The sequence below is a fragment of the Girardinichthys multiradiatus genome, chromosome 15 (genome assembly GCF_021462225.1).
Source record: "Girardinichthys multiradiatus isolate DD_20200921_A chromosome 15, DD_fGirMul_XY1, whole genome shotgun sequence".
Taxonomy (NCBI): domain Eukaryota; kingdom Metazoa; phylum Chordata; class Actinopteri; order Cyprinodontiformes; family Goodeidae; genus Girardinichthys; species Girardinichthys multiradiatus.
Window position 1 is genome coordinate 28,666,387 of NC_061808.1, and position 27,901 is coordinate 28,694,287.

General features: G+C 41.6%; 1 protein-coding gene across 13 annotated transcripts in view; it reads left to right on the forward strand.

The window, feature by feature from the left end:
- Positions 1-27,901, forward strand: part of LOC124881654 (neurexin-3b-like) — a 435,641-nt gene that overhangs the window by 389,326 nt on the left and 18,414 nt on the right. The gene's annotated exons all lie outside the window — the stretch shown is intronic.

A 27,901-nucleotide genomic window follows, 5' to 3' on the forward strand; every position in this document is an offset into this window, starting at 1 on the left:
TTTCCATTTCCTACATGAGTCAGCGATAATGACTTAGCTGAGATACATTACCGTTTCTGGCAGTAACAACAAGGTCATATCACAGAGAAAAGACTTGTGTCATCTCAGGCAAATATTAATATCAAAGGAAGTCAATAAAGTTCTTCTTCTGAAAGATCTTTTTGACGTTGTGCTCGACATTTCAAGGTGAAATGATAAACAAATATCTCTCTTGTCAATATCCATTATGACACCTTGAGACACCAGACAATGCTCCTCGGTAACTTAACAATAACAATGTAGTTCCTTGCTCCTTCTAACTTTCAGTTTATTTTTGTATTCCTTTTGAGAACACGCATTGGTAATTCTTCTTCCACAAGCTCCCATGACAGGCTCGGCTTTGATTCACGTTGCTTGTGTCAGAGCAATTCATTTGTTGAGGCCTTTAATTTTACACGACCCTAGCTGTTTGTCAGACACTGTGGTGCAAGTAGTAAGGAGAGGACCTGTACCCGTTTGGCAGATTTCCCCACCCCTCTGGGTAGTATAGGGGAGTTTAGGGAGTTGAGCCATCATTAGTGATGTACTGCAGTGTGGAAAAAGAGCTATAGCCACCTGACTACTGGACTCGCGGTACTGCACACGAGCAGCTGTTTTAGAAGTAGAGGTACCTAAGTGAACTAAAATGTGTGTGTGTATGCATTTGGGTGTGTTCACAGATGTTTATTTTAGGTCCACTGAACCGACACTACCTGTTTCACTCTCTGAGGTGAGAAGCGATGTGTCCCCTGACATCTCTGGCTCAACAGGATGAGAGGCAGGGGTGTGAAGTGGAGAGACCAATCTCACGCTTAATTAATGATGGCTCCATGGGGAGGAACATGCACTGACATGACAAACACCTTTCATTTTCTTTTTATTCTCTCTTGCTACCACTGTCGTACTTGGTGCAGATTTTGGGCAGAGAATAGATATTTTTTATTTGATGGTTTTAATTGCTCTTCAAAAGAAAGACCTAAATGGTTTAGGTCAAGTTACCATTTTCATACAAACAGATCAGTTAACAGACCTTTTGACAAAGGAAGTACATACAATATATCACGGTACCTTTTTTGAGCCAAGTACATTTTAAATTGTATTTTTCTATCATTATCTATTCTTTATTTATAATTTCACACTTTTGCATATGGAGTAGGATGATATACAGCTTTAAGCTTTAGCTTTAGCTCATATAATTGACACTACATAATTTCATTTCCATCTAAGCCAGGCACCCCCTCCTTTTGTTGAAATATTCTAAATAAATTGTTATGTGACAGCAATGAGAATAATGTTATTTAATCTCACACACTCTGCTATGCAGAAACTCTGTCTGCACCAGAGGTTGTGCTAGACTTTTCGTTGTCCGTCACTTTGATTGACAGGGTTGAAAAATTCTTGTCATAATCTATTTTTACCCGTCATTATAACCGCATTTTAAAAAATGACAATAATTAAACATTCAATAGCAATTGTTTTCATTCATTTTAACTAATATTCAGTCCAAACAAACTGAACAGAGAATCCACATCAGCCAGATCAATGCATTTAACCTTTTCTCTGCAGTGACAAAAACAGACTGTGGTCTCAGTAACTACATACAAACAATGAAATTAAACGATTGCACTTAAAATATGAACAGATCACCTGCTGTGACCTGTACGCACACAGTCTCACAGCTTCCTCCTGGTCACCATGGACTTGAATTGCGTACTTGAATGTGCGTTATCAAATGTCTGGAGTGCGATTGCTGCAGTGGAAACTGTCATGAGGTTTTGGACTTTTGCCTCAGACAGACGACTTCTTGTGGCTGTTTTGATGTTGTTCTGAAGGCTCAAGGCCTTATTATTATGCTAACTCACCACCAACTGGACAGGGGTGTGAATTGCAATTTGTCTAAACGACTGATGGCCTTCAGATTTTTCCGTCACCGTTTAAAAAAAAACGGTCAAAACCAGAAACATTTGTTTGATGCGCCCCCTGGTCTGCACTAATGAAAATTTACTCACCTTGACATGCCTAATCCTTTGAGTGGCTACAACTGATAGCAGCCCAACCTACTTTCTAATTACTTCAACTATTAACTATTTCACCACTCCATAGGGGCATTCATAGATTGTGTGCCAATCAATAAACTTTCATTCTCATATGTTCAGGTTAATGTTTTACAAAATACTAAATTTAAATTTTTAATTTGATGCAACTTTTTAAAATATTTTCTTTTTTGGAAAGTGATTTGAAGTTCATACAAATATAACTAATATTCAGATTGTAAGTAACATTTCCTGGATTATGTGCTGCAAACAAGGATCATATGTGCAAACAACAGTAGTTTAAGCTGCCTATAGACATGGCTTTAGAACCAAGTATTGTGTTGTTATGAGAATGCATGCTCACATTGTTACTATTTGGACATTTGGGCTGTCCAATAACTTTCTTCTGTACCATCACTACACTTTGTAGGTTGTCACTGAGTTACCAAGACAATCAAATGATTTTTGCTCAAGGATTAATCCAAGCAGCTAACTAGTTAACAAATTAACTAATCATAGAAAGAAATAAAAAAAGAAAGAGTGCTAACTCAATGTAGAAAGTGTGTTTTGTGTTAAGCAGCTTATTCCTGCCAAGGTTAGCAAGTAAGCATTAGCTGCAGAAGCTACTTCCATTATTTGTAAGTGATACGTATTCTGAAAATAATGCTGGTCATAAAGAGAAACAGTGTGTCCTACAGGAAACAAAGAACATTCCACCAAATGATCTGTAGAGTACATTCGTACAAAATGAGTTGTTTTAAATGGCTTTTTAAGGAGCTTTACTGCGTCAAAAATGTTGTGATTTAGGGGGCGCAGCTAATAACCTGAGGAAACTATTTCTCTACATGAGTTCTGTAGAGTAAAACCTATTAATCCTGTTTGACAAATCTGACACTATAGGAAGACAGAAAGATTTGAGTTTTCCAGACTTTAAGCTCATCCCATACATCATCAAGGCTGCTGACTAGTTTTTCAAAAGATAAAAATTCTGCAGATTACAACCAACATAAGGCTAATGTTAAACTTACACAACGGGCACATTTTCTTAGGTAAAAAGTGACCTTAATTTTTGGTTTCATGTAGATTTTTGTACAAAGGATACTAGTGTAGTTTGAATAAACTCTCACTTTTCACCCCAGTTAACAGCTGATACAAATTTTTCAGTTTTTCATTGCTTGTAACCTTGGATGCTTAAAAGGTTTGATTGCAAACAGTTCAAAAAACATTTATTTGAAAAAGTGATAAACCAAAGTAGGTATTCCTTTTAACTGGCTCCACAAACCACCCCGATTAACTGATTTTACCTAAACCAAATCGACCAAAGTAAGTATCTTTGCTCTTTTTTCAAAACTAGTGGATTTGATGTTGATTGTCAATCTGGGAATACTCATTTACGCAGGGCCCTTTATCATGGGAGATCAACGTCTCTCATTCGCAATTAACTCACTGTGCTCGCGTGAGATGTTTTGGAACAATTAGAATGGGAGAGCTGCAATCTAGAGTACCGTGGGGAGAAAATGCCAAGGGAGGGACACTGAAAGTGATTTGCATGTTTGCTATATTAAAGAAATTGTTTGCGTCCATCATCTTTAACTGGTCCCCTTTGCTCACGAGATGGGAAATGAGAAGCAAATAGTTTGTTGTATAATTGGGATTTGCTCATGTTTGGATATACTTACATTGATAACGATTATGTGAAATCAGCATGGATTAGTCTGTTGCTCTGTTCTGGTGTTTTTATAGGTACAGTACCTTTAAAAGTATTTGTAAATTTTTTTTTACTTTCCATATTTTGCCATGATAGAACAGGGGTCTGCAGCCTACAGCTCCAAGGCTGTATGTGGACCTTGGGGTACTTTTGCAAAAAATAATGTAGATCCATGCAGTGCTTTAATATACAAAAGTAATGAAACGTTTTTTGCTACGTGTTTTCATATAATACGTAGAATTTCAGAATGACTTTGTTCACACAGTTTCTTTATTTACTTATTTTTAATAAATATGGAAAATTCCTTTTAAGTAAATGTGTAGATTCATATTCCTTCTTCCTTTCTTGCTTTGTGTACAGATTGGGTTAGCCAATTAATTAATAAAACAATTATGTAGTAGGTATTTAAAATCTTTTTTAAGGGTTCTGTAGATTTTACTCCTCATGACAAATTTAATTTAGTGGTATCAAAAGCAAAAATGGCATTTTGGACTGCAAAGGTGGCTGCCCCCTGTATTAGAATCACATAATGTAACGTATTTCATCTGGATTTTGAACCAGCACAAAGAGGTACATAAGTCTGAAGTGGAAGAAAAATTATACATGGTTTTTAAGACGAAAACATTTTAAAAGCGTAGTCTGAATCTGTATTCTGACCCATGAACACACAATCGACACAGCGAAACATGGTGATGGTAGCTTCATGCTTGTCCTCAGCTGGGATGGAAAACCTTGTCACCTCTGATGGGAAAATGGATGGACCTAAATGCTTGAAGAAAACCTGTTGGAGGGTGGACAAATTTTGACAATGAAGTTTACTATATGTGCAATGTTATGTAACAGTGGTTTAGGACGTATTCCTGTTATGGAATCAAAGTCTGGATTTAGGTCCAAGTGAGAATCAGTGGCAAGATGTGAAAAAGTAGCAGCAAAGATGTGATTCTACATAGTATTTACTCAGGTTATCTAAATACAAATGCCTGCCATAATTTTCAGTATAAAAATATACAGAAAACCATAGATCCTTTTTCTTCTCATTTATATTTGTCATCTGCTTTGTGTTGGTGTTTTACATCAAATCCAAATAAAATACACTGAAGTTTGTGGTTGTAAGAAAACAAACTGTGGAAAAGTTCAAAGGGAATGAAAACTTTTGTAAGGCACTGTAGCTGGGGAGTGACTGAAAGTCTGTAAAAAAAATGCTGTGAACCTGATTGAGCGTATGCTTTCGTTTATTGTGGTATATTCTGGTCTATCCCATGAGGATACATGATGGTCGCTTATTTATTCTTTATAGAGTTTATTCTAGAGAGTAGTTGCCTTGCAATCAAAAGGTTGTGGGTTCGATACCAGCTTCCTCCTGCCATTTGTCGATGTGCCCCTGGGCAAGGCACTTAACCTCAAGTTGCTGACCGATCCGCGTATCGGTGTATGAATGTGTGAGCGTTAGTGAGTGTGATTGGGTGAATGTGGCTCTAATGCAAAGCGCTTTGAGCGGTCTGTATGACTGGAAAAGTGCTATATAAGTTCAGTCCATTTACCTTAAAAGGTAGTGAGAGTAGTGTCATGCTGTGCCTCCACATGCAGGCCCATATTTGATAATATGTTTCTAATTACATGGGTCGGAGTGGGCAGATATGGTCACCTACTTTGGGTCTCCTTTTCTTCTCTGTTGTGCTAAGCTTCCCTCACAACCATAGCCCGAACCTGCCACTAATTGTGCAAAGGTCAAACTATCGAGCAGGTTACCCTGGAGAAGCTTTCTTTAACCATTCTTTTTTTTTTTTTTTTTTGGTTGCCCCGTGAGGCACCTCTGCTTCCATGGAGTTGTTAAAGATAAATGCTGTTGGTGTGCCAGTTGCTTGGTCTGTCCAATTAAGAGACAGCAGAGTGATGGTGACCCTTCTGGTGTGAGCGCGGCTCATTAAAGAGGGTACACAACCAGTGCACAAAGCCATACACCTACATACAACAGGAGTACACTCAAGGATCTCCTAATCTCTGCAACACATACAGCTGAGGTATCCTACTTGAAGTACATTTGTGCAAACGCATATCAAATAGGAGTCAGCTCTGTTGCAGTCACATTTGCTCGTGTTCCCGTCACAATAGTCCACCTTTACTTAATCAAAAATGACCCCCCCAAACTCCATCAACATGACATACTCATTCCAGCAGTTTCTCGATAGTCTGCTTTCACTGTCGTCTGTTTGTATTCACCACCACATTTGTAATTCCCTTTATGAATTTTTCATGCCACTCGGCGTGCCACAGAATATGTACATAGAGCTGTTTCCATTAGAATTCTCTGTGTGAGAGTGTTTGTAGACGTTTGCAATTTCATGTCAGTACATCATGTATTTCTGTGTGTGTGTGTGTGTGTGTGTGTGTGTGTGTGTGTGTGTGTGTGTGTGTGTGTGTGTGTGTCTGTCAAGGCAGTTTGTCTCTCTGTGTGTGAGAACTTGCAGATAGCTCCGGGGGTTTTGGACCACGGGGGTTTGTGTAATGGATGTACCCTAACCACCCCGCCTCCCCATGCCTCAAAACACAGATTATCTATATCCTTGAGGAAAAAAGTTGGTGTGTGTGTGTGTGTGTGTGTGTGTGTGCGTGTGTTCCTGTCTTGGCATCACAGTGAGAACCATTTTCCCAATTTCAACATCAAATTGAGGACCGTTTGTACCAAAGTGAGGACATTTTGCTGGTCCTCACGACCTATTTTGCTAACAGTTAGGTTTAGGACTAAGGTGTGAACTGAGTTTAGGTTAAGGTTAGGGTTAGGCATGCACTGGTAATGATTAGGTTTAGGGTTATTGTCAGGGCTAGGGCATAGAAAGGGTTGAAAATGACTGAAAATCAATGGAAGTCAATGGGAGTCAACACATGGTCCTCACTACATATAGCAAAACAAGAGAGTGTGTGTGTGTGTGTGTGTGTGTGTGTGTGTGTGTGTGTGTGTGTGTGTATGTGTGTGTGTGTGTGTGTGTGTAAACCTGTCACGTCGCAGCATGGGCACTTCGATGTCAACAGAGGCAAACACGCATCACTTGCAAACACACTGCAGCTTGTTTCTGAGCTGACCACGTCGGCACATGCTCGGGCACGGTGCACAGGTTCACCTCATGCTGTGTTGCCTCCAGAGATGTCTGACTGGTTATAAAACGACATCCCTGTCCAACTGCAAATGCAAACCTATAAGAATGTGACTGGTTGAAAAAAAAAAAGAATCACCATGACTGCACAGTGCACCCTACTACTAAGGGGAAATAAGTATTGAACACATAATTTTTCTTGATAAATAGATTTCAAATGGGGTTGATGACTTAAACTTTACTCCATGTTTTGGTAAAAAAAACTGAGTGATGCCCATATATAGGGAAATCAAGATAAAATAGTTGATGAATTATGTATAAGAAACTGGAATGACACAGGAATTAAGAAACAGAAAGAATATTTGCCCAAAAGTGCATTTATGAGGTCAGACACCAACCTCACAAATGGATGTCTCAACACAGAAGATGCTCTATGAGGTTGAGGCCAAACAGGTTCTTTCACATTAAACTCATTCTTCCATGTCTTTATGTACCTTGCTTTGGGTACTGGTGCACAGTCTTGATGAACAGAGGGGCGTAATTCATGATTTCATAGAACACATCTCAACAGCATGTATTACACCACTGCATCCAATGCTTTGCACCACACTTGGTCTTGTAAAGCATGGATGAACCTGCCTGGTCTTGGAACACCATTCCATGAAGCTCATGGTGGCTTTGTGCTTTGGCTAATCTGAAGGCTGGCAGGATGTTTAAAGGTTTGTAGCGATTGACTCTGCAGAAAGTAGCTGACATTACTGTTGCAAAACACACTGATTAAACTTGGTTACATACATATTTCTAAAGTACCAGAGAGCACTACTGTTTCACTATAAAACACCCACAAACAGATTCTCCTTGCTAACTGTCTGACAGAGGAGTTAAACATTTATTCAGAAGAGTTGTCCAAGAGCAGTGAGTCACTCATTGAGAGCCTCAGAAAGATCTAAAATGAGCAGGTAGTTTTTCTATGAAGACAATTAGTAATGTACTAAACTGCAGTGATCTCCATGGGTCTCCACTGTTAAAAAAACAACATGTCAATGCTTGTCTAAGGTTTACACATTTGGTCACAGCAATGAAAGGTGGAAGATAAAGTCTGGTCAGATGAGACCATAAATGAACCCCATTAAAGTCTCTGCACACACCATGCTTGTAGTCCGAAACGGCGCTGCACATCACCCCAAATATGCCACACCAACAATGAAGTTTAGAAGTGGGAACATCAGTGTGGGGTTGTTTCACAGCTGATGGTATTGGCAGATTTTGCAGGAAGGATTAATGGAGATGAAGTCAGCCAGGATATTTTTGATACGAGGCCAGAGGTGAAACAAGGGGAGATTTTTTTAGGAAGACAATGATCCCAAAAACACAGACAAGGAAATTCTTAGTAGGTTTCAGAGAAAGAAAATAAAACTGCTAGAATGATCTAGTAAATCTAAAGATAAGAGTGCATAAGAAAATTCTCCCAGATTGTTTGAAGACAGATTGTTTAGAAGAATTGGTCAAAGTGACACCTGGCCGATGCTTACAACCAGTTTCTCCATACATGTCAGTGTGCTAAAGGCTTTTCTACTCATTATTTAATACACTTCTATACTCATGTTTAACACTTTTTTCCTGTGTCATTCCACTTAATTACAAATAATACATTACTGAACTGATTTGTTTTGATTGCATTGTATTTGTGGATATTTTGGGTGATTACATACACGTGGTGTGAATTTCATGTCGATAGGCCCATTTTAAATATATTCACTGAGAAAAACATTGGCATGTAAATTCTTATATCTACTGTACACAATTTTAATCAAAATGTTTCAAATTCCTTATAATTAAACATAACCATAATAAACCGAGGCATAAAAACATCTCTGATGCTATTCAAAGCTTCACAGGTCCATTTTTTGTCTCTTCTTCTCACACTACAGATGTCATCTCCCCGCTCCCCACCAGACACAAGCCTGTAGACTTACCGTACATGGATTATCAAAGTGGAACAGTTGGTATTACATTCTGTGCCAAGCCATTTTAAAGAGTTGTGAGGTTGCTGCGAGATCCCGTACACTCATGGTGTTTAATTAACTTTTTTTCCAGCACAATGATTCAGGGAACAAAACTATTATAAAAGTTTAAGTGCTGCTGCCAGCATCTTTTCTTTTCCTGTTTGACACTTAGTAAGTTTGTTTATATAAGACTGAGAGAGCTGCATATTTCTTATTTCTTGTGTCTGGAGCAAAGACCTATTTAGTCATATTGTGTTGTGCTGCCAGTTTGCAGTGCCTTGTAAATTATTCATACCCCTAGAACTTTTTCACATTTTGTGGTTGTGGCAGCATCATGCTGTGGGGACGCTTTTCTGTAGTAGTAACAGGGAAGCTGGTCAGAGGTGATGGAAAGGTGGATGGACCTAAATACAGAGGGGAAATTCTGGAAGAAAGTCAGATAGAGGCTGCAAAAAGCTTGAGACTGAAGTAGAGGTTCATCTTTCACCCTAAACATACAGAGAGAGCTACTGGGGTTGGACATTGAAACTGAAACACCTGGTTTTAGACCACAATAATTTATTAGTATGGTGTAGGGCCTCCTTTTGCGGCCAATACAGCGTCAATTCGTCTTGGGAATGACTTATACAAGTTCTGCACAGTGGTCAGAGGGATTTTAAGCCATTCTTCTTGCAGGATAGTGGCCAGATTACTACGTGATACTGGTGGAGGAAAACGTTTCCTGACTCGCTCCTCCGAAACACCCCAAAGTGGCTCAATAATATTTAGATCTGGTGACTGTGCAGGCCATGGGAGATGTTCAACTTCACTTTCATGTTCATCAAACCAATCTTTCACTAGTCTTGCTGTGTGTATTGGTGCATTGTCATCCTGATACATGGCGCCGCCTTCAGGATACAATGTTTGAACCATTGGATGCACATGGTCCTCAAGAATGGTTCGGTAGTCCTTGGCAGTGACGCGCCCATCTAGCAAAAGTATTGGGCCAAGGGAATGCCATGATATGGCAGCCCAAACCATCACTGATCCACCCCCATGCTTCACTCTGGGCATGCAACAGTCTGGGTGGTACACTTATTTGGGGCTTCTCCACACCGTAACTCTCTCGGATGTGGGGAAAACAGTAAAGGTGGACTCATCAGAGAACAATACATGTTTCACATTGTCCACAGCCCAAGATTTGCGCTCCTTGCACCATTGAAACCAACGTTTGGCATTGGCATGAGTGACCAAAGGTTTGGCTATAGCAGCCCAGCCGTGTATATTGACCCTGTGGAGCTCCCGATGGGCAGTTCTGGTGGAAACAGGAGAGTTGAGGTGCACATTTAATTCTGCCGTGATTTGGGCAGCCGTGATTTTATGTTTTTTGGATACAATCCGGGTTAGCACCCGAACATCCCTTTCAGACAGATTCCTCTTGCGTCCAAAGTTAATCCTGTTGGATGTGGTTCGTCCTTCTTGGTGGTATGCTGACATTACCCTGGATACCATGGCTCTTGATACATCACAAAGACTTGCTGTCTTGGTCACAGATGCGCCAGCAAGACGTGCACCAACAATTTGTCCTCTTTTGAAATCTGGTATGTCACCCATAATGTTGTGTGCATTTCAATATTTTGAGCAAAACTGTGCTCTTACCCTGCTAATTGAACCTTCACACTCTGCTTTTACTGGTGCAATGTGCAATCAATGAAGTCTGGCTACCAGGCTGGTCCAATTTCGCCATGAAACCTCCCACACTAAATTGACAGGTGTTTCAGTTTCATTGTCCAACCCCTGTATGATGGAATGGGTTAAATCAACGCAGTTTTTTGGGGTAAAATGGCCCAGTCAAAGTCCATGGCTAAAATCAAATTCAGGGTCTTTGGCAAGGTATGCTTTCCATCCAATCTGAAGGAGCTCAAGCTATTTAGCAAACAATAGGAAAAACATGCAGTGTCTAAATGTGTGAAGCTGGGGATGTCATAATGATGTCAAAAATATCAACTACAGTACTTTGATGGAGTCTGCCAAATAAAATCCCAATAAAATACAAAAAAGTTTTTGGTTTTACTGTGGAAAAATGTGAAAGAAAGAAGAAGACCAGACCATTAACAGTATATTCTCGATATGTATGAGCCTAATCCATCCACATCCACACCCTGCTTCAACAACTTACAAACTAGGTAGGATTTATTTCGATATGATACATAGCCTAGCATGCTCCACAGATATTATTCCGTTTGTTGCATTGCTTGACTGGTTTTTCTAGGCAAAGCCCCATAATGCTTCTCCCACAGAGAGTTGCTACAAACTACATACCAACTTGTTGCATCAAATAGTGAACAGTGAAGGATAATTGGAAAGATGTGTGTTTGTGTGTTGATGCGTGAAGAGGGGCCCTCATGTATGCAACATTTTAACTCGTCTCTTCACCAGTTAGTGATTATGTTCCAACTTTCATCTTCTAAAAAGAGACTAAATCGAATGCTTAATTTGGTTAGTGCTCATTAGGAACCGAACCTAATCGGGACTCATTGTTACTATGGGACGTGTGTAGCTGCCAGCATCAGCCATTGCATAATGACTGCATTGATTTTGTAATACAGCCTTGAAGTCATAAAAGCAATTGATTTTCAGAAATACCAAAATTATTGAAAAAGATTGAGCAGAGAACGGAAAATGTGTTCCTCACGGAAAAAAAGCCAGGTCTGATTTCAGCACATTTTTAATAGGAGGCCAATAGACCTCCCAACTGAATATACTGTTATGCCTTCACTGATTTACAGCTAGAGAGCTAAATTGAGAGTCTTTGTCAGAAATACACTGGCTGACCCACTTGTCAATCACACTGTGAAATGGAATAAAAAGGAAAAAGTGACTCTATGAAATATCTTGGAGAGATGCAGTTATTCAGCTTGTGTCAACATTGCCAGTCAAAGCCTGGCTTGATTAATATGAAACCATAAAAACTGAAAGGAAATGGTGTTTCCCTATGTCAGATCAGGACCCTACTGTGGATCACAAGACACCAGATTGGGTGTCCTAAAATCATCATAATAAATAGAAAAAAATAAACAATAAATTGTGTTATTTTATCATAAATGTTGCAAGGGAAAAAAACAAAGTCTAATATGATTTCATGCAGGCTGTAAGTAGAATATAGATATTTCTTCTTATGAAGCATGCATGCAAAGAATGATCAGATTCTCTGCAAAAATACCAGTTTCTACAAAACATTAACAGTTAAAACATTATATTCAACTATTGTTAAAAACTTGCCCTTTATTATTGTAGTCTGCAAGATTTGCTATAAAACTATGAAACTAGGTGATATTCAGCATTATTAGCTGAATTTGTATCAACAAGTTATTTAAAAAGATAGTTTAGAGCTTTTGAAAGGAGGGTCTGTGAGGCTATTATCAGTAAATGTTTGGATAAAACTGTAGAAAGGTGTCAGATCACAATTTGGGAGAAAAGTGAATGAATACTCAGTGTAGTGTACCGATTACAGCTACTTTGGTGGACCCATTTTAGCTTATTTTAGCAATATTATCGGACATTAAACATCCACACTTTGGCAAGAGAATTACATGTGCCGAGGCTGATCAGCTGTGTCAGTCCGATAATTTCCAACTGCAAGATACGAAAATACAAATGATTATGACAGTGAAGATGAAACAAGATTTGCTTTCAGGAAGCTGTTGCCTCTATTATTGTCATCTTTTCCCCAACATTATCCCCATCCATAAAATTATTTTAATGCAGCCGATAGCGTGTAACTTCTACTGTAATGCCAGCACAATAAGCCTCAACATTCAGAGGTGATGCAACAGAATATCGACAGATTTATTCTACAGACTGTTGAGTCAGCGGATCAGGTGGATTGATAAAATCACACGTCATGTAATCGTAGATAACTGTAAAAACTGCAAGAAAATTAAAGTTCATGGCTATATGTATTTCCTTTTTGATAACTGTATAAATATACTCGTACTCGTACTCGTCGTCTTCCGCTTATCCGGGACCGGACTCAACAGAGACGCCCAGACGTCCCTGTCCAGACACCTCCTCCAGTTCCTCCAGGGGGAGCCCAAGGCGTTCCCAGGCCAGCCGAGAGACATAGTCCCTCCAGCGTGTCCTGGGCCGTCCCCTGGGCCTCCTCCCGGTGGGACGTGCCTGGAACACCTCCCGAGGAAGGCGTCCAGGAGGCATCCGGTATAGATGCCCGAGCCACCTCAACTGGCTCCTCTCGATGTGGAGGAGCAGTGGCTCTACTCCGAGCCCCTCCCGGATGGCCGAGCTCCTCACCCTATCTCTAAGGGAGTGCCCGGCCACCCTACGGAGGAAGCTCATTTCAGCCGCTTGTATCCGGGATCTCGTTCTTTCGGTCATGACCCAAAGTTCATGGCCATAGGTGAGGGTAGGAACGTAGACCGACCAGTAAATTGAGAGCTTTGCTTTTCGGCTCAGCTCTCTCTTCACCACAACGGACCGGCACAGCGCCCCCATTACTGTGGCAGCCGCACCAATCCGTCTGTCGATCTCCCACTCCATTCTTCCCTCACTCGTGAACAAGACCCCGAGATACTTAAACTCCTCCACTTGAGGCAGGAACTCCCCTCCAACCTGAAGAGGACAAGCCACCCTTTTCCGGTCGAGTACCATGGCCTCGGACTTGGAGGAGCTGATCCTCATTCCAACCGCTTCACACTCGGCTGCGAACCGCCACAGCGCATGCTGTAGGTCTTGGCTAGAGGGGGCCAGCAGGACCACGTCATCTGCAAAAAGAAGAGACGAAATCCACTGGTCCCCAAACCCGACCCCCTCCGGCCCTTGGCTGCGTCTAGAAATCCTGTCCATAAAAGTTATGAACAGGACCGGTGACAAAGGGCAGCCCTGCCGGAGTCCAACATGCACTGGGAACAGGTCCGACTTAGTGCCGGTTATGCGGACCAAACTCAGTCGAATGCCTCCTCCAGGTCCACAAAACACATGTGAACCGGTTGGGCAAACTCCCATGAACCCTCGAGCACCCTGTAGAGGGTATAGAGCTGGTCCAGTGTTCCACCGCCGGGACGAAAACCACACTGCTCCTCCTGAAGCCGAGGTTCGACTATCGGTCGGACTCTCCTCTCCAATACCCTGGCGTAGGCCTTACCAGGGAGGCTGAGGAGTGTGATCCCCCTGTAGTTGGAACACACCCTCTGGTCCCCCTTCTTATGAAGGGGGACCACCACCCCAGTCTGCCAGTCCAGAGGCACTGTCCCCGACCGCCGCGCAATGTTGAAGAGATGTGTCAACCATGACAGCCCTACAACATCCAGAGACTTGAGGTACTCAGGGCGGATCTCATCCACCCCCGAAGCCTTGCCACCGCTGAGCTTTTTAACCACCTCGGTGACTTCAGCCTGGGTGATGAAAGAGTCCAACCCCGAGTCCCCAGCCTCTGTTTCCACTACGGAATGCATGATGGCAGGATTGAGGAGATCCTCGAAGTACTCCTTCCACCGCCCGATAATGTCCTCAGTCGAGGTCAGCAGTCTCCCACCCCCACTATAAACAGTGTTGGCGAAGCACTGCTTCCCCCTCCTGAGGCGACGGACAGTTTGCCAGAATCGCTTCGAGGCCAACCGGTAGTCCTTCTCCATGGCCTCACCGAACTCCTCCCAGGCCCGAGTTTTTGCCTCTGCCACAGCCTGGGCCGCAGCACGCTTGGCCTCACGGTACCCGTCAGCCGCCTCAGGAGTCCCACAAGCCAACCACAGCTGATAGGACTCCTTCTTCAGCTTAACAGCATCCCTTACTGCCGGTGTCCACCACCGGGTTCTGGGATTGCCGCCGCGAAAGGCACTGCAGACCTTACGGCCACAGCTATGGGCAGCAGCATCGACAATAGATGTGGAGAACATGGTCCACTCGGACTCTATGTCTCCAACATCACCCGGGATCTGGTCGAAGCTCTCCCGGAGGTGGGAGTTGAATACATCCCTGGCCGAGGGCTCTGCCAGGCGTTCCCAGCAGACCCTCACTATGCGCTTGGGCCTGCCAAGTCTGTCCGGCTTTCTCCTCCTCCAGCGGATCCAACTCACCACCAGGTGATGATCAGTGGACAGCTTAGCCCCTCTCTTCACCCGACTGTCCAAAACATACGGCCGAAGGTCTGATGATACGACAACAAAGTCGATCATCGACCTCCTGCCTAGGGTGTCCTGGTGCCAAGTCCACTGATGGACACCCTTATGTTTGAACATGGTGTTCGTTATGGACAATCCGTGACTAGCACAGAAGTCCAATAACAAAACACCACTCGGATTCAGAGTGCATAAGAAGGAAATTAAAAGTACAAATCACCAACATGAGCCAAAGTCACGCAGACTTGAACTTTTCCATAAATCCATCCTGGATCTCATTGATCAGCCGGGTCAAACTCTTTAAAATATGCATGTTCATATGCATATGCAGTTTCATAACACACATCTCAGGAGGACAGTAGGACACATTCGCAGTGAAAACAAATGTCAAAAGAGATTTGTGATGCAGCATGACACTGCTTAGAATAAACAAATCACAAAAAAACAAATCAATGGGCATAAATGTGTTAGAATTGCTACATTTTATCAGCTTTTTTAAAACAGCTCTTTTAGTGGGTTGCTGTAAACGATCCTCCTGCAGTTGCTCCCTCATAATCACATTAAATGGGAACGAAGCCTTAAAAGTGATACAGAGCTGAAATTCATGGAATTAATTGGTAGGGATTGTGATAACCAGTTGTGCTGCCTTCTAGGTGTCAGCATGGGTTCCGGGACATACTGAGATTCGACGATTCAATTCAATTCAATTCAGTTTTATTTATATAGCGCCAATTCACAACACATGTTGTCTCAAGGCACTTCACAACAGTCAGGTACATACATTCCTATTAATCCTAACAATTGAACAGTGCAGTCGGAGTTAGCTTTTTATTCAAATTGGATAAAAAGTTTTTCTATCTAAGGAAACCCAGCAGATTGCATCCAGTCAGTGACTTGCAGCATTCCCTCCTCCTGGATGAGCATGTAGAGACAGTGGACAGTCACTGGCGTTGACTTTGCAGCAATCCCTCATACTGAGCATGCATGTAGCGACAGTGGAGAGGAAAAACTCCCTTTTAACAGGAAGAAACCTCCAGCAGAACCAGGCTCAGTATGTGCAGCCATCTGCCACGACCGACTGGGGGTTTGAGATAACAGAGCAGAGACACAAAAAGAACACAGAAGCACTGATCCAGGAGTACTTTCTATGGGAAGGAAAAGTAAATGTTAATGGATGTAGCTCCTTTAGTCGTTTCACCTAGAAAGAAAGAACAGATAAACTCTGAGCCAGTTTTCAAGGTTAGAGTCTGAAAGAAAGCACATATAATTAGTTACAGTAAAAGCTCAGTCAGTTTCCATGTCTAGGAGAGAGAAAGGGTTAAACACTAAAAGACATGGCTATGTGGATCATTGGTAGAGGGTGAGCATTAAGTTGTTGCCAGCAGAAGCTCGGACGATTCCCCTCTCCAGAAAGGTGTCACAGGCAGACACAGAGCCAGGCCAGGAGTAGCTTCTAGGAAGAGAAAAGAGAGAACAAGGTTAAAAGCTGAAATAACAGCAAACAATGCAAATTTGGAGAGTAGTGTGAGAATGTAACGAAGAGGGTGAAAGTGGTCGTTATGTCCTCCAGCAGCCTAAGCCTATAGCAGCATAACTACACAGATAGTTTCAGTTCAGATTATTTAGTTAAGCGGCCTTATTTACAACAATGTTGTCTCAAGGCACCTCACAAAGGGTCCCACTGATGGTCATTGTTATACTAAATACCACAAGGATTGGGATACTTCTCTCTGTCAGACTGATCACAACCATTGGAAAAGAGAAGGGGTCATACATGTAGCAGAAATGGAGGGTGTGTTTGCACCTCAACCATAACTGAGCCGGTTTAGGCTAAACCTGACTCCCCCTTACTCCAACCAACAGGGAGGGAGGAAGGCTCCCTCCCTGATAAACTAAGCCACTCTAACTATAAGCTTTATCAAAAAGGAAAGTTTTAAGCCTAGCCTTAAAAGTAGACAGGGTGTCTGCCTCACGGACTAAAGCTGGGAGCTGGTTCCACAGGAGAGGAGCCTGATAACTAAAGGATCTGCCTCCCATTCTACTTCTAGAGACTCTAGGAACCACCAGTAAACCTGCAGTCTGAGAACGAAGTGCTCTGTTAGGAACATATGGAACAATCAGATCTCTGATGTATGATGGAGCTAAATCATTAAGGGCTTTATATGTGAGGAGGAGAATTTCAAATTCTATTCTGGATTTAACAGGGAGCCAATGAAGGGAAGCTAAAATAGGAGAAATATGATCTCTCTTTGTAATTGTCATCAGAACTCTTCATCATGTGATGAATGCTCTCCACCGTTTTTAGAAAATCTAGACATGGAATACATTTGGAATAGCAAATATGGCAATACATTTAAAAGGCAGATCAAACAAAAAGGAAAACAGATGCTTGAAATCTGAAAACAGTATGTAGATACAGTGCTTTTCTCTCATCTTACAACTAAAAATGTAAGTGTATTTTGTGATTTTATGAGAGATCAAAGCAAAGTAGAGGATTATTATGAAACAGAAAGAAAATGATACAGAGAAATGAGTGGAATGTGTTTGGAATCTACTCACTTTATTCTGAGATCCCTAAATTGAATCCAGTGCAACCAGTTGCCCGGAGAAATCTCCTAATTGGTCAACAAATTGTAATTTAATCTCAGTATAAATCCAGCTGTTTTGTGAAGGCCTCAGAGGTCTGAACAAATGGCATCATGAAGACCAAGCAACCCACCAGACAGGACAAGGAGAAAGTTGGTGAGAAGTTTAAAGCAGAATTACATTATAAAGCATTATCCAAAGCCTGGAACATTTCACAGAGCACAGCTTACTCCATAACTCAAAAACAAGTTATGGCGTAACTCCAAAACTACCAAGACATGGCTGTCCACCTAAACTGACGGGCTAGGGAAGGAGACCATAATTCAAAGAATCAGCCAATGGGCCCATGATTACGTTGGAAGAGCTGCAGAGACCCACAGCTCAGCTGGGAGAATCTGTTCACAGGATAATGTAAGATGTCTGGTTTAAAGTATACCTCAAGCCATGTAGGGAACACAGCACACATAAAGGAGAGGTGCTTATGAGATGAAACCAAAACTCAAACACTTTGGCCTCCATGCTGTGTGGAGGAAAACTATCCCAAACCTTACAGTAATATAGTATAGTGGCAGCCTCATGCTGTGGGCAAACATTTCCTGAGCCGGGACAAAGGTTTTAGTCTCTAGATTACCAAAGCTGGTTGAGAAATATGCCAAAAGACATGCAGCTGTAGTTCCAGTGAAAGATGGTTCTACAAAGTATTTCATTAGTTACCTACTGTGTTGTTACTACTTCTACTTCTTAAAGTTGAGAGAAAAAAGGGAGACTGTTTCAATTTTCTTATGCTCAAAATTCAGTCCTCTTCCTCCCACTACCATGTTGCTCTCATCTTCTCCGGTCACAGCTCTTAGCATGGCTTAACATCCCATCCACATGAAATCCTCTCTTCCCCTTTGAAGACAGAACTACAAATGGTAACACAATCCATAACAGAGACCTGTAATCGCCGCTCCAATATCACCTGAGGATGGCCTGACACAGAGGGAAGATGTTCCCTCTTCCCTCTCATGTTCTGCCTCTTGCATTTGTTTCATGCCACGTGACCACCCAGCTACAGGCTCCATCTTTCGCCTTGTGTGTTTGTGTACGTACATATTGTACAGTGTGTGTATGTGTTCGGTCACAGGGCTTCCTTGATGACCTTGTACACAGTGGCATGGGAGTGATTAAGGATCAGGGCCAAAGACCATTTCCTTTGCTGTTGGAAGATGAATGACCCTGCTTGAAAGTGGCTGCCTGTGGCCTGAGGGCAATAAGACTTTGCAGTGAAGCAACAGCCCTCACTGCTCTCTGTTCAAAGCCAGGTCCTTGAGAAAAAGGGAAATACTCTGTACAAAACCCATTCTGCTTAAACTAACCTGCCTCGCCAATGGGTGAACAAATTAAATGCATTTTCATTTTATTTTTTTTTCCACCTTTACAGCTGCCAACACCCCCACCACCACCACCACACCCCACCAAGCTCTGCCACCCACTCCCACTTCCTCTTTCTCCATACACCTGAATAGAAAAAACAATGTGCTGACTACAAGGGGCTGCTCATTCCAAATATCAATACTTGAAAACAGGTTGGTGCAGGAGCTCATTTTATTTTTTAACAGCATTTATTCAATAGGGTCAGCAGAGCTCCCTGCCTTCTCACACAGGTTTTTCTTCGCTTGCGTTTTCGGGCAGAATTTCTACTAATAAAAAATGACACCCCACGATAACTCATTTGATTAAAATCACTGCTGTAGGTTATTCTTACCATGCCTCTGTGCTGTTGTTCTATTTTTTTTTCATTTCCAGATAAAGCATCTTATGTGTCACTAAGCGGGAACAAGAGCAAAAAGAGTTGTGGCAGCCCATTGATAGGGATATGGCCTAGTGCCATTGATTCCCCTTGTAATACAAGCTTCTCCCTTGTCGGCTTGTCAAAGCTCAGATCAGACATGATAACGCACGCATAGCAAAGCCGTCAATAGAAGGGCTAAGCTTTCGCCGCATAGCAAAGCCGTCAATAGAAGGGCTAAGCTTTCGCCGCTGAGATGACGGTCCTATTTTGGTGTTGGGGCTGGTGAAGAGAGGAGATATGAACGAGAGAGAGAGATAGCAAGAACTAAAGGATAAGAGACCTCAAATTTCTGGCGCTGTTATTTTTTGTTCAGCTGGAACAATGCCATTCTGTTATCCTCAAGAACGTGTGCAAATTTACAGGATAAAAATGGATTGTAAAGATTAATTATAATTAATTAAAGGTTATATTTTAGCAATCAAATAAAGTGAATTTCAATCAAAAATATTTGTGCATGAAAACATAGCCCCTATTTCCTTTGCAGAAATTTCAATTTCTCGGGTCCACACCATCCCAGAAAAAAGGTCCTGGTCTGGAGGTATGACTTTCAGATCACCCCTGGATTGTTGATGGGTGGCGTTACGTGCTGATCAACGATGACTGGTGGACCCTTTCTTGCAGTGTTCTGACTTCTGCTCACCCGCCATATTTAAGACCTGCGTGTTGTTGTTGTTTTCACTTTGTTATGAGATTCAAATTTAAGAGTACTTTGTGTGATCGAGAATGAACCAAAGGAAGAGGACATATGATAGGGGGACAGACGATGAGGTCCAGATTTATTTCACCAGGATTAAAAAAATTCCATGTATTTAAATCCAAGGATTTACAGTTGAAAGGGGCTATAGTTAAATTCCAACAATAACAAATCCTACATACCTCAACTTTTTAAATATAATTTAACTATAGTTGTGGTTTAGTCAATAATTAGCCTCATTCATTGTGTGCAGTGTCTAGCGGAGAACTATAATGCTGACATATTTATATGGGTTCTTTTATAACTAATTAATAGTTAAAAACTGTTTAGGATTGACGTTGAGAAAGGTTTTGTGTTGGAGCAAGTTTTAGGTATCTTAGTGACAGTGTTAATGCTAAATTAGAAATTGCTAGGAAATTTGTCAACTTAACAACCACCCATTCATCTATTTTCTAGATCCGCTTGTCCATGTAGGGTCACTGGGGAGCTGGTGCTTGTCTCCAGCAGTCATTGGGCAAGAGGTAGGGTACACCCTGGACAAGTCGCCTGTCCATCGCACGGTAACATAGAGACACACAGGATAAGCAACCAAGAACACACACAGTCATACCTAAGGGCAAATTAGAGAGACCAGTTAACCTAACAGTCATGATTCTGGACTCTTATAGGAAGCCAGAGCATTCTTGGGGTTATTTTTTTGTTTCTTTTACCCCATTTTCTTCACAAACCAAAGGCGAAAAATTTGCATTGCAATCAGAATTTCGCTAATTTAATGATGTACACACTAAAGATTATTCTTAAAGTCTTTTATTTCACACAATAAAAGAAATAAAGTGAATAAACACTTTAGTTCCTTTATTGGTGTCTTTTAGCTGCCAAACGTACATATTTTGTAATCAGAAATATTGACTAAAATCTATCCAAATAAAGTTTAGAGAGTTAAATATGAGGCTGCACAGTGGTGCAGTTGGTAGCACTGTTGCCTTGCAGCAAGAAGGTCCTGAATTTGACTCTTGGCCAGGGGTGTCTCTGCATGGAGTTTGCATGTTCTCCCTGTGCATGCGTGGGTTCTCCCCGGGTACTCCGGCTTCCTCCCACAGTCCAAAAACATGACTGTTAGGTTAATTGGTATCTCTAAATTGCCCTTAGGTGTGAATGAGTGTGTGCATGGTTGTTTGTCCTGTATGTCTCTGTGTTGCCCCGCGATGGATTGGCAACATGTCCAGGGTGTACCCTGCCTCTCGCCCATAGACTGCTGGAGTTAGGCACAAGGTCCCCCGTGACCCATTATGGAAGAAGTGGTATAGAAGATGAATGAATGAATTAAATACAGTATGAACATTAAACAGTTAACATTTCCCTCACACTCCCTCCCTTTATCTTAGGCTACCAAAGACCAGGATGACGTGTTTAAGAAATTCGATTTGTTTGGGTTTGTTCCCATCAGTGAAAACAGAATCTCCTCCAGGCCTTGGCATTGTAAATAAACCAAACCGGGTTTGATAGCGAGGCTGTAATGTGGATCTATTATGGCTGTCCTCCAAAGGCTTTGTTTCTCAGTGTTTCCTCCGGGCCCGTGGGCATAAAAACACATGAAAGTCATTTGTTATAATAAGACTGCCATACGTTCAGGAAGCCGTCTCTGTGACTCAGTGTAGATCGCTGGAGCATGTGCGGCCGGATTCCCAGCATCTTCCTGAGACTCACATTTCATGTTGGGTTTATAACCCGGGGGCCGCAGCTGAGTTTTTGCCTTCACACTGCTCCTACCAACCCAGAGGGGGAAACTATAGACAGCGGTCGAGTACATTAAGTCTCTCTCCCTCCCGGCCGATGCATGGACGCTTGCTTTGATGTGACCAATCAAATCACTGTCAGGCTCAGCAGAATATTTAGCTGCAGATGAAGTAGCTGCTCTTGTTCCTGTATGTGTGTTTGATGAGTATTGTTAACTTGAAACATTTCTTGTCTAATTGGAGTGACCCAACGACTCGGCTGTCAGGCCAGTAGTTTAGGAATAGTTGGTCATTAGCTCAAACTGTGGTACTTTCTATGATGAAATCCAGCTTTCATGAATATGTTTAGAACCAGAAATGCAATGATACAACCCCATTGTGTCTATTGCCTGCAGGCAGAAACCAACAGTCTAATATGTTGTTTAAATGTAACGGTATGTTCCTTAGTGACTTGTAGTATAGTCTGAGCAGGTGCTGCAATCGGCACATAGTGATATGACGGTTGTTGCAACTGGATTTCTCCAGAACCAATTCGCGTTTATTGTTAGGCACAGCTGTGAGGAGATGGTGTGGATGCACTTTTTGTTTCCACAGACCCAGTTTTAGACATACCCCCACTGTATGGAAGCAAAAGGATAAATACAATCTGATTTAGAGGTCTCCTTTTTCCCCCTCCTTTCAATCTTTTTCAAAACCAACCACTGTGTGATCTGCGGGAAATCTTTAAACCTGTGAAAAGTGTGACTTCTCTGGGATTTTATTTGCTTTTGGAGGAAAATTCATCACTTGCTCCATTTACCTGCTTGACAGAGCGGAGTGTGACAGCGCTACTCAACCTGATACTAATATGGGGAGATTTTTCTCTCCTAATGTGCTGAAATGAAAGCATAAATCTGTGTTTTTGCAGCTTCTCTTCTTCCTTTAAGTGTGCTGCCCAGCCATTTTGGGAAACTATTCCCTCTTGATTTGATTCTAGAGTAACGATGACTGACGGCCCCATAGCAAAAGTAGCACATTAGCAACAAGGCAGCTACAGCAGTAGTCCTCCATCAGTGTCAATACCAAATGTTTTCAGCCACAGTGTGTGTTTAAAATGTGTCTGGCAGTTCTCAAAACCAATAAAACAGAGAAAAGACAAGCATATCAAAGAAAGAAAAAAATGGGAAAGGGGTTGGACAAAAAATAGTAAATTTGAACTATCTAGTTGGTCCACATTCAAACAGAGTAAAAACACACTAAAACACTTTCACATGAGGTTAGTCTAATGCAATGACTTTTTAGGCGCAAATTCCTTCTTCAAACTATGTAATTACAGCCAAGCAGATCAATAACTGTATTGGAACATAAACTAAGAGCAGTGGCTGTATTGAATTCAGTGGATGTGGTAACTTTATTTTATCATGTTTGTACAGGGTTACAAGAAATGCTATTTCTACTACTGTTAAAATAATTTCACAGATTTCTAAATAAAAATAATTGTGTTTAATGTATTTTAGCTTTATTTAAAGCTCAAAATAGACAAACGGTTAAGTGTGTTGACAGTAATACATGTAAAAGATAGCTAACAATATAGTAATGATGCATTCTGAAATTTGAAATTTATTGATAAGATTGTTGAGATTAGGCTCAGCTCAAACATCACAGAGGTAACAGTTCACTTTAAAACCAGTCCTCATACAAATTACTCCATATCTCGTACAGAGATCACTGTTGTCCACTCCTCAGTAAAGAAGGTAGCTATTGGTTGTCCAAAATGTCGCTAGAAGTTGTTAGGTGATGTCATTGCCTAATTTGCATACTTGGTCATGTGATTCAGGGTATAGGAGAGAGGGACATTAAAGTTGGCAAGACAAAATGTGAGTCAAATGACATTGTAACATTCTGTTTAGAACTACAAATGAACTGTATGAAATAATTTTGCCTAAACCCACACTACATACATACGTTTTGTTAGAAAATATATAAATAAAATGATATTTTCATTATATGTACATTCCACTTTGTAGTCCAGGCCAGGCAGCAGCATACACCATACACAGCTGACTGACAACTTGTAGTAACAGGTCGAAATGAGTAGCAAAATTCTGCAAACTCCCGCCCCAGTCTTTTTGCAGCCTCTAACATGTTTTCTTCCAGCAGTGCAGTGTAATTAGCTGCATCTATGTTCCCATCAACTCTGACCAGCTTCCCTATCCCTGCTGATACGAAGAGAGATGCTGCAACCATCATGTTTCACTGTGGTGATGCGGTATGTTAGTTTTCTGTTGCACAAAGTGCTTGGCATGTAGGTCAACAAGTTAAATTTAATTCAGGCCTGAGCAGTGGTGTAGCATTCAAGCAGTTAATTTGCAGAGGGAGTTTATTGGTGGAGCTGATTCACAGTACTCTGTGATAAACTCATGACTAAACTACTTTTGCAAAGTCAAAAGCACTCCTGCACCGTTGCGGATTCTTCATTTTGACTGTGTCAGACCCATCAGTTGTAAAGTGAAAGCTGTGGGATTTTAAGGAGGCTGTCTATCTCTATCGATCATTGCTGTGATCCTGTCGGTCATTATGCTGAAGTGGTCAGAGGTAAATGCTGTTTTAATGAAGTCTGCCTATTGATTTGTCTGTGCTGTTTGTTTGTGGAATTTGAGTCAACTGAAAGCTGGGTAAACAAGATAATCAGGCATGATGCACATAGTGTGTTTTGTTTCTTTGCTAAAATTATCATGTATAATTAACTTCATTCACAGAAGTGAAGTAGAGAAAACTTGCAGGCAGAAGGAAATTCTACCACTCAGACTCTTGGAAATGATAATTGTGAAATTTACTGAGAATAATTACATTAAAAAAAAGCAAAGACATCACAACTAAAATATACACCAAATTGTGCTTTGGAGATTTAGATGAAGAATTGAATTTCCCTGGCTGTGAAACCAGTTTTTGTGGTCCCGCTGGCCAACCGCATCATTATGCTAAAACGCTGCAAACACGACACCTGCACCTTTTTTCCCCTGGATCAGCTCCATGTGAATTTACAGCATCTAGTCTCGTGCCCTACGTTATTATCAGCGTTTCAAGTCAACTTCAGTGGGAACCATAAGCTGTGTGTGTGTCACTTCAGTAGATCTGCATTCGTTCATAGGTGGAGAATCGACATCAAAGGCCTTTTATACAGAGCACTTCAATCTGAATCGCTATGAGATATGAGATGCACCTCATGTTGGTGAAAATTAATCAAGCGTTCACATAGTGGATCTCTAAATGTCAAACATCATACTTAAAAAGCACTCTTCAATTTCTCTGAGTGGAATTAGAGTGATCAAGATGAGATGGTCTCTTGCTTTGAGTTAGTGGATGGCTTCAGACTGTCTCTACCCCTGCCATTTATATGTGGCCTCTACCATGCAGTAATGTGTTTTATGTGTGAGAAACTCTGCAAGTAGCAGCTTTAGCTTCTGTCTTGCAACAAGTCATGAGAGCAGAGATTATAAAATGTGTGACAAGGCCTGCCTTAAAGCTAAACAGTAACACTGATCTGCCTGCCAGACATCTTCTTAAATATAGGCCTAGCTCTATCTTTTCTTGTGTAAATGCGGCTAAGCCCCTCTCAAGTCATACAATCCATCACATTACAGTACCTCGCAAAAGTATTTATACCTCTTGAAATTTTCTAGATTTTGTTATGTCAAAACCACAAACGTCAGTGCATTTTATTGGGATTTTATGTGATAGACCAACACAAAGTAGTGATAGATGGTTTTCTATATTTTATCCCAAATAATGGGTTTGAATCCTGGTCTCTTTCTCAATTGAGTTTTTCACGTTCTCCCTGTGCATGCATGGGTTCTCTCCGGGTACTCATACTACATTCCAAAAACATGCCTGTTTGATTAATTGGTCTCTCTAAATTTGCCTTAGGTATGAATGTGCATGGTTTTGTGTCCTGTGTGTCTGTGCGCTGCCCTGTGATGGAAAAGCACCAAGGTGCACACTGCCTCTCGTCCAATTACCGCTGTAGATAGACACCAGCTCCCCTGCAACCCTGCAAGTACAAGCAGGTATAGACGATAGATGGATGTTATCAGAGTGGGGAGAATACAAATGCATCCCACATTTTTCAGATTTTCATTTGTACAAAATGTTGAAATGTATGTATCTTTTTTCTTCAGCTTTACAATAATACACTACGTTATGTTGATTTATCAAAATCTGGGAAAGTTCGATTAGGGTAAATACTTTTACAAGGCACTGCATATGCATATTTTTCACAATGGTCCACTTTGATCCTACCCTGAAGCAGAAATCTGATCATCCTGTTTTTGTTTTCAAGACTAGCTTTAGTGTTTTGAATATGAAGATATTGAGCTCATGAAATTCGGTGCAGCCAATTGTGTGAAAATGTTTCCTGAGCTGAGATGCCATCAGGTTTAGCTGCGGAGATACGCAGTGTGAATGGACAACAGAGTATGAGTGTTTTCGCTCGATGTCATTCTCTTTTTTTTCCTTTCTTGTGTTGAGATGGTCTAAGGGCTAGAATTGCTGGAGCAGACTTTGAAGTGACTCGGACGTTTTATCTCCCTGCGTGTGCGTCTGCCTCCCACAGCTGCTGCTATCATAATAACAAGCAATAATCCTGTTTCGGCAGTAAGCAAGACTTTTACGCCCCTAATGTGCCTTCAATAAATAATGCTGTGTTTACTGTGGGACAATATTTTACAGCAATTTACTTCCGAGCCTCCCCTCTTGCTTCGTTTGCAACCTTCTCAAGCCGGAGTACTGTACATAATGCAACATATTATAAACACCAACATGCATTAGCACATTTACAAACCTACTGCTACAGACAAATAGCACAGGTCACCATGTGTAATCATAGTGCACGTTAGGAATATGCTTTGAAAATGTTGCTTTTCTACCGGGCAACTTGTTGAGCTTCAGCACATAGACTGCAGGAACAGGCTGTCTTTCGGGCCTGTTGAATACAGCAGAACAAGCACGGGGGCGCGTTTCATTAGTCTGTCAAACTCAATGATATTTAGAGCCCTGCACCCCTGGCCAGGACTGGAAAACTCAATCAGCACTCAGATTTCATAACCCAGCTTGGTGACAGGGCTTATTTTATCGCCCCGCTGATTCATTCTAATAAATGCCGGCTGCCCAGCGCACTGCTGCTGAAATACAACCACTCCTCCCTCCTTCTGTCCTCCATGGGTCGACCCGAAAAAAAGGGAGGGTGTGGAGTGGGGATAAATCAGAAATGTGGGAACTGGAGGGTGCAGATAATCCATCGCTGGTCCAGGTGTAGCCATCGAGTTTGCCCACCCCACATCCCTCCCTCCTTCTAGCACCCTGGAGCACAAATCAGCAGCTGGGGAAGCTGTTGATCTGTGCGGGCTCACTGGGTCCATTGATTGTGCACGATGGAGGAGGAGAGGGGCGATAAATAATCGGAGGCAGAGTGCGGAGGGTGAAGGAAAACAATTATCTGTGGAGGTGGAAAGCACATGAAGTGAAGAATGATAAACACTGTGAAATATGATTGACTCCAAGTGATATATGGGAGCCGAAGGACGGGCGGAGAGGTCTGTGCCTACAGAGATATCCTTGGATGGAATGGCTGCTTCAGGTCTAACCACGTCCTTCTATGTGTGGTCCAAGGTATAGGTTCAAAAACCTTTCGAGCATCTTACAGAAATTGTTTTGAGGTTTTTTTTTTAACAAACAGCTGGATGGTTTGCAAATTATCTTGTCAGTAGACCTCAGGTAATTTTGATAGATAGTTCTACAACAAACATTTTGCAAGTCCATAAAGGGGTTCCACAAGGTTAAATTCTTGCCCCCCTATTGTTTTCTTTATATTTAGCTTAGCTTTTGACTTCTATGTTGATGATGCTGTAATTTAAAGGCTGTGAGCCTATTCCCACATTTAAGAATTTCCAACATTCCTTTTATACAGTAGGTTCTTATTCAGATGTTTATTATAGCAATAAGTCCGTTATTTCTAATACTGTAGAGTTCAAGTTGGTAAAAATCAACCTTTTTGTTTGTTATTGACTGGGCTGCAAATTGTCTTGTTTAGTAGAGCCCAAGCTA